The sequence below is a fragment of the Cynara cardunculus genome, assembly GCF_001531365.2.
Source record: "Cynara cardunculus var. scolymus isolate 2C chromosome LG 11, CcrdV1, whole genome shotgun sequence".
NCBI classification, from domain to species: Eukaryota; Viridiplantae; Streptophyta; class Magnoliopsida; order Asterales; family Asteraceae; genus Cynara; species Cynara cardunculus.
Window position 1 is genome coordinate 2,368,497 of NC_037538.1, and position 9,287 is coordinate 2,377,783.

Here is a 9,287-nt window from a genome sequence, read left to right on the forward strand (position 1 = left end):
ATATTTTATTCAAAAAAAATCATCGCTTTCTCAAAATCACATAAAGCCATATTATAACATCGACTGAGATAAAGAATAAAATGAAATATTAAAAACACGATGTATCTCGCTGCATTGCGCGAGTACGCTTCTAGTTTAATATGAAAGATCGAGTAATTTTGTAATTTTAATAATTTTTTTCCAATATATTATTTCTTTTCTTTTCTTTCCTTCTATTTCCTCCATATTTGGAAGGAAAGTTTTGAAGGAAATCTATCATTATTAGTGTGGGAGCCACACGATGGCAGTAACATGAGTATCTTTGTTAATGATCTGAAGATTGTCTATATAAATAATGTTAATTATTAATAGAATCATTAACAAATAGTATTCAAATAATTTAAATTTTTTAATAAAATATAATTAGTAAAATTTTAATATATATTGAACGAGATATATATATATATATATATATATTGATAAATGTAAAATATTGATTATTATAAGTTGAATTAAAAAAATATGGGGCGGAAAAAACCTACGCGGTCCGACTCGATGACTTCATAGACAACTATTTTTTTTTGGTAAAGAGAGAGGTGTCACAAATGTGAAACCTAATAACGACATAACAACGAAATGTCATAACAAACAATAAAATAATAATAACTATAAATTTGGTTTTTATTTTTGTTTAAAAATAATTTTTTATGTGGTTTTGAAATTACAAGATCATCATCGTAATTTATAAAAATGTATAGATTTTGTTTCTAACTCTAATGACCAGTAAAAAAATTCATTAAACGAGGAAGCATTTTGTTATTTTTTTTCAATTTTTTTTACCAAATCAGAAATCATAAAATTGATTTTAGTTGGCTAAAAAAATCGATAAATGTCTCTCGCTTAGCGAATTTTTTTAACGGACGTTAAAAAAAGAGATCAATCTACATTTTTATAAATCACGATGGTAATCTTATAACTTTTTTTATTAACTTGGATATCAAACCCGCTATGCGAGCCGACTAATCCCATGATGACCACCTGTTTTGCGGGTAGCCTGAAGTCATCGCATTTGAATAATCTTATAACTTTAGACCTATAAGAAATAAAATGTTCCTTTCAGCAAACAATAAGAACCAAATTCATAGTTTACTTTAATAATAATTAGAGTAAACTACGATTTTTATTCTTGTGGTTTGAGAAAAATTACGATTTTCGTTCCTGTGGTTGTAAAATTGTAATTTTTCGTCTTTATGATTTATAATTTGTAATTTGTAATTGTTTTCGTACTTGAGACTGAATAGCTAAAACTTCATTAATTTAAATGTATTTAGTCTTTTGTTTTTTTTTTTCTTTTTTTTTTATTAAATATATTCCATTTTCTTTTTGGGTATTTTTATTTTTGACTTAATAGAACCATATTATTTTTGATAAAAAAGTTAACAAACAGATAAATATATATATTATTTTGTTACTATTTATTATGAAATAATTAAAATATTTTTAATACAATTCGTTTTTTTTATATTTTTTTATCATTATAGTTTTAGTTTTTTTAAGAATACAAAAGTTCTATTCTAATGCACTTGAAAATATGTAATTGGGTCAATTAAATATACTTAAAAAAATACATTTTTTTTTTTGCAAGAATACAAGCTGAAATACGAAGTATAACAAATATTGTGAAAGTTTATGAGTTGGTATCCTTCTCGCATACCATATAACTTATATGGTGAATATAGGGTAACTAATAAAAAAAGGGTCAAAAATAGGAAAAAAAAAAAAATAGTCATAAAGTCGTTGGGTATCGACAATAAAACAATAATAATTTTGAAAATCGGGTCGGTCTTAGGCTGAACCTTCAGTTTTGACGAAAAGTGTAACCGGTCCCGGGCAGTCGGTCCAAGTTGAACCGGGCCCATTTGGTCATCTCTACGTGCAACCCTACTTTTCCCATATGTCGCTTCTCCCATGTCCATCGCTTACTGCTGCTCTCTTCATCTTCTTGTCCCCGCTACTGATCTTTGCCCCCTTCTTCTCGTTGTCGCCGTTGCTACTTTCTTCTTCCCGTCATTGGCGTTGGCGCCGTTAAAAGAACATACAAATACTCGAATATGAGTCGACATCTTCTCATGTGCAATGTCCTCTTCCCATTGTCGTTGCAGGTCTCTGAAAAATATGTAAGATTTTAGTTGGTTGATTTTTTTAATGCATTAACTTTTTTATCAAAATTGAAATTATTGCTAGACGATTTATTAATTGCGAGATAATTTTAGGTTCTAAATATAATATTTTTATTTGCCATGTTATAATTATTAGAGTCATATTATCATTTAATATTATTTTTTTAAATTTAATTATGACGTCGCATCCAAGTTGAGTAAAAACAGAAACCCTGCACATGAGTCGACATACTAAACTACTAAACTTAAAAATATGTAAGGGGCTATTTGGTTGCCTCTTAATGGTGACATTAAGAGGAAACCTCTTAATCGGTAAGAGGTATAAGTTGTTTGGCAAAAAAATAAGAACCTCTTAATGATGACAAAATCCTCTTAACGATTTAGGGGTTAGGGGGCTCCTCAATGATTCAGATGTATCTTTTTTCTTTTTTGCCCTCTCAACCTTTTCCAGCCACGATCGTTCCTCCTTCCTCCTTCCATCGATCTCGCCTCACATGAATAAGCTGAACAATGGCAGCAACAGGGCCACGATCGTTCCACCTTCCTCCTCCCATGACTCGTTCCTCGTTCCTCCTTCCTCCTTCCTCATTTCATTTTTTTCTAAGAAAATTAACCGAATAAGCTGTCGATCTGCCCTCTCGATTCTCACTTTCAGTCTCGACCTACGCTCTTGATTCCACTCCAGCATCTGCTCTGCCAACAGCCTCTCACGTCGCTCTGCTCTACGATTCTGCCCTCAGCCTCTCACCTTCTGCCCTATTTCCCTTCTTGGCCAGGTTCTTTTCTAATTAATTTAGCACTGATTAGGTTAATAAGGTTAGCAAGTTATTACTTATTAGAAGATTTAGTTAAATTTAGGGCTCAATTTGGAATAATGAAATAGGTTAGCCATGGTGGTAAAAATGTGGCAAATTATGTCATTCATTCTTCTCAATAATCATAGGTATTTGTTCCTTATGTAATATGTGTCAATGTCCATTTATGAGTCTTTAGGTGTAGTTAAAGTGTGCGGTACTGCCTGTTTGGTATGCTTTGTATAATGTGGTGTTCTTTGTTTTGAGGCATGAAAAGATTAAAGATCTATTGCAAGTATTTGACGAGTGTATGACCTGGAAACATATTTTAGTAGGAAACTACGAATAAGTAAAATGCATCAAAAAGTCATATGAACAGCAATATCAAAGACATGGTGCACCAAACTACAGGACTGAATCAGTGTAACCTTGTTCCCCTAAAGTTGGGGTTAAAATGGTAATTTGTTGTCATTCAGACAACATTTACCAAACAACCATATTTCATGCAACACTTAACCATTCTGACCCTCTTAACCATTCTGACCACTTAACCATTCTACACAAAATCATTCAGCAACTGCCAAACAGCCCATAAGATTTCTAATATCTATCTTAAGACACTAATTGAAGATAATTATTTATTAATTAATAAGATAATTAAGAAGATGATTATCTTTATTTATTAAATCAAAATTAATGCATTTTTTATGAAGTCACATATTTATCTCTTTTCTCTCTCTACTCTTCTATCTCTTTTCTCCGTATTAACATAAACATCATGCACGTGAGGCAAACATACTGTGAAAACAATGTAAACAATCTTAATAAAGTGTTTAATTTGGTGTTCACGAGGTTTACATTGTAATTCACAAGTGGTACGTTTAGATTTAGTTTTATCGATTTACCTTGTGATCACAGTCTATACCAGATTTTGTAGATTTAGAATGCATTTGTGATGTGCTCACAAACTATAATAGTATTTATAAGAAATTGTTCGCGATGTGCTCATAGACTGTAATAGTATTTACAAGAAATTGTTCACAATGTGCCCACATACTATAATTATTTATAAAAAAATGTTTACAGACTATAATAGTATTTATAAGAAATTATTCACAATTTATTCACCTTGCATATTATGGTTTAAATTGGATCTCATGGATCTCACAAAATTAGCAAATTCTTAAAAGAATGCCACACACACACACAGAGGGTTGGGTCCACGTGAGACCAACTTGTTTTCGTGAGACCCGTCAGACTATTTTTTTACACTTGAAACTTCACAGCAAAACACTGTGAAAGACCTTCACAACAAAAACACTGTGAAGGTTACATTCACAACGTTTTGTTGTGAAGTTTCAAGTGTAAAAAAATGATCTCACGGATCTTACGAAAACAAGCAGGTCTCACGTGATCCCCCCCAAGCACCCAACTACTTTACATTCCTGTTTTAAGTTTGGTTTAAAAAAAATATAAGAACGCCCTTCAAAATTAAGCGGGTACACAATTACTGTCAAAAAAATATTTAGGAAAGGACAATTGAATAGGTGTCATGCATCCCTACTTTCTTAATAGGTCCGCCTCTATATAACAATAACAAAAAAAATGACGATTTAGAAAGTGACGAAACAAAGATGGAATAGGTTTAGCGCCAATTCGATTCCTTCTTTGTGAATGCAAATTTAATCCAACTTCATATTTCCGGTATCAGGGACCACATCCCTAGTAAAAGACGAATGCCAACCAAATTATGGGACCAAATTGAATCCGATGTCACTATTAAATGTTTTACATGTCATACAAATATATTACATATAATTCGTTTAAACGAGAAGAGTTAAGATAAGATGCGTAAGAAGAAATTTGGACCATTGATCATCTTTAATCTCAAATTTACCCATGAATCATGTTTGATACATGGATTGGTCTAATGCATTTCAGTACATCTCATTCTAATATGTATGTAAAGATGAAGATCTCTTCTTACACTTCTCAAATTAACATGTATATATATATGATAAATAAAGAATCCTGCGAGTCTCCCCGCCATGTTGGGAATTTTACTTGGGCAAAGGATCGTGACAACTAAGTGGTCCTTGTGGTTCCAACTCCCAATCAATTTTGACAGTCACGTGTGCGACTATAAATAATTCCATTTTTCTATTTTCTTTTCTTTTTGGCTATGACAAGTACTTATTTTTTTAGTGATGTTATTTTCGGGTCGGACAATTTTTATCTTTTTATATCCAAAATTTCATTTACTATAATAAATTATTTACACATTTTATATATACATACTTTATAAAATATCAAAAATTATTATGTGACAAAACAATTTCTTATTAAAAACTATAACATATAATTTTTTATATTTTTTTATTGTCATATCAAAAAAAGCACTTATGACATTAACATTAATTTTTATTAAAAAAATCATATTTACAAATCCGTAAGGGTGCGTTTGGTACGTTGGACAGGATGGGACAGGACAGGACAGAACACAATTGTCCTATGTTTGGTGTGGTTTTATGTGGGACTAACTAGAACAAACTAGAACAAGGGTGGGACAAGGTTGTCCACCCTTTACCCATGGAACTAAGTAGAACAAGAAACTTTTTACCACTTTACCCTCAAAAACCTCATACGCATACCTTCGTTCTTCCCCTTAACTCTCCTCTCCTCCATCGCTTCCACCGCTCAACCGGCGTCCGGTGACGGTGACTTCCGATGGCCGCCGCTGCTGCTTCTCCCGATGGTCGCCGCCGCTGCTTCTCCCGATGGCCGCCGCCGCTGCTTCTCCGGTGGCCGTCGCCGCTGCTTCTCCGGTGGCCGCCGCCGCTGCTTCTCCCGATGGCCGCCGCTGCTGCTTCTTACAGCAACTACATCACGAATTTGAAGAAACTCTTCAAATATCTTTCATCTTATTTCATGCAAGTAAGGAATTATATTTTGATGGTGGTTTCGTAYTCGATTTCGCCAACAACTTGATTAATTGAAGTACTTATTAGGGATTTTAATGAAGTATTATGATTTATTTCGAGAGTTTACATTGATTATGATTGCTGAATGTTGTTGTTGTTGTTGTTGTTGTTGTTGAATTATTAGGGTTGTAGTGGTAGTAGGACCAGTGTTACCATAATGCATTTCGTAGTGAAAAAACACTAAACAGTTCACTGGGGGTAAATTGGTCATTTTAACCAGTTCTATCATGTCCTGTCCTGTCTTACCAAACGCTAAACAGCTGTCCTGTCCCGTCCTGTCCTGTCCTGTCCTGTCCTGTCTGCGCACCAAACGCACCCTAAATGTCGAACGAGTTCCACGTGAATCACGGCCACATAGTACAAGCATGAGCTTTTATTTTTATTTATTTTATTTAATGCATGTGATATTAATTTTAAATTTGTGAAATGAAATATATATTACGAGAAAAATGCGAATATTTTTTTTTTCTTGTCTGAAACATCAAATCTATTTATTTTAAAATCGATTTAAACAGAAAATTTTAGTTGGATGAAAACTTTGCCTATTTGGGAAAATATATATAGACCAGTTTTGTTGTAGAATTTTCACTCAATTTTATTTGAAATCAACAAAAGAAAAATGTCAAATTAGTCATCTGATAACCATCCAGTTATCCATTCAACCATTATCCAAATATTCTTCGATTAATTTATTTTCAAATTGCTTAAATCAGAATTTGTTTCGTGTGAGGTTTTGAATTTTTAACTTCTCTTGTGTTGGTTTTAACACATATTAAAATTGATTAATTAATTTGTATTATTGTTGAAGAATTGGATTGAATTATCACATTAGATGGATCCAATCCATTCAGATCGTCCATTGGATATCCAACCGAGTTGGTCCAATCATCCATTGAATTCGATAGGATCGGTTATCCAATGTTAATCGGATCGGATTGGTTGGCAAAATCCAATTTTCATTGGATGATTGGATCGGTTCGGCTCCCCTCACATCCATGGATGTCAACCGATGAATAGGCCTACATAAACTTAGGTGACTGGAGGCTATTGGCTATAAAAAATTCCGAAACCAAAGAACTCACATGAACCAAAATGGTTTGCGGGTTAAACTGTTCGGTTAACCAAATAAAGTAAATTTCAATTTCGATTAATTTTTTTATTACATTAGTTAATCGAATAGCAAAGTTATATTGTTATTTAATTTATATTATTTCTTTTAGATGAATTGGTTTGAACATTGTAGAAATAACATTAGGTGAATTGATTTATTTTTAAGCTAAAAAACAAGAAATTGACATATATATAAATTAGGGATCATGTGAGAAAAGTCTATTTTTGTGACACACGTGAGACACAATTTTTACACTTGAAACTTCACAGCAAAACACTATAGAAGTAAACTTCACAATGTTTTTTGTTGTAAAGATTCGACTTTTTTTTATCTTCACAACATTTTGTTATCATTATAACATGTAGATGGCCAAAAACTGGTAATAGGTTGGGCCGGGCCCAAACACTGTTCCCGTATCCGGAACCGACGTAACCGATCCCCACGTAACTGGTACTGGTCTCACTTCCGGTCCTGACCAAAACCCAAGGCCTGGTTAAGGTACTTTGTAACCGGTTATGAGGACTGGTCCTGAGCAAATCGAACCTAGGTATTTTTTTTAAAATCAATTTTCTACATAATTTTCTTTTTTGAAGTGTTTTTTAAATAATACAAAATTGTTATTCTAATACACCTGAAAATATGTAACTGGGTCAATTAAATATACTTAAGAATACGTTTTTTATGAGAATACAAGTCAAAATCACGAATTATAACAAGAATAGTGAACATTTGTGAGTTGGTATCTTCCCCTATACACCATACGACTTTTATAAAATGAATAGAGGGTAAATGAGACAAAAAAAAAACGATCAAATATGGAAAAAGTAGTCATATGGCTGTTAGGTATGTAAAACAATAATATTTTTGAATTATTGGGCTGGGGCCATAACTGTTCCCAGGCTGGGCTGGGCCGGATCTTCTTTTTTGACGAAAAATGTAACCGGTCCCACACCGCCGGTCCCAAACGGTCCCGGGACGGGACCATCCCAAGTCGGTCCCAATCTCGATCCTTCACCGTCTCGAGACGGGCCAGGCCCATTTGATCATCTCTAATAGCATGATCGTAAGTACAAACATAATAATACACGGAGAGAAACAACTGTCAAGCGAGATAGTGGAGGGTTTTGACGTCAAAACGGAATGGACTACTAACCCCCAACCCCCCCTATGGCCTATTCTCCTTCCTCCATGCCTGTGATTGGTTGTACATACGCAACGACATCACAAGTTGGCGTATCATAAACCATGGTGAGGGGAGTCGGATTGCAATCATAAAGAAAGGGCCGAGGTGAAGAATCAACGGAATCGACTCTAATGTAACGATAAATTTATTGAGTCATATTAGCATTACTTACGAGCTTTTGACCGACGGACTATTAGCGACGGAATACCTTTTTAACAACGAATCAACAAAAGAATTTTCTCTCACAGATACTTTTTATTTTTGTGGTGAAGTATATAACTTGTTAGGTTGTTAAATTTTCATTCCAACATACAACATACTGTAGCGCTTTTTAATTAGATAGAATACACATCAAAGTTTAACCAAACTATATATGTTTTAGTAGATCTATTTTGGAAATAAAATAACAATAAATACTAAATTACGTGCTAGGGCTGACTGGACTTGGTACGATATCAAGTTTTATTCTTCAATACCATGTATCAATCAATTATAATTGGTATGTAATATTCTATACCGTGTACCAATTTTTCTAAATTGATACATTGTCGGTACTGATTTTGTATCAATTTCAGATAACATATATGAAAACTTGTCATTTTATTCAAGTTTTAACTGATTTTGAATTTACAAGCAACACATATTATGTTTAAGGGTTTTTAATTGAATGGAAAAAATTTGCAAAGTATTCACATAAACAAAAAATTGGTAACACGAAACCTTAAAAATCAAGAAATAAATTTCATAATTAATTAAATTAATATGTAATTAAAGAAGTCAATATCATGATACTAGCGTGATGTGTGACTTTTGACATTGTATATCAACCAAATTTTTACACAACCAATCAATTGTAATTGATACCGATTTAATTGATACTACTGAATCACGTAGAATTCGAACGTTTTAGATTCAATTTTATTATTGAAAATAATTGTTAAAAAAAAAAAGAATACGAATTATCTTCCATCTTTAGTTTAATACCATTCATGAAGTTGGAAGCTTGAGAAGCTTTGTCTATATATCACACTCGATACCATGCTCAACCCATTCGTCAAT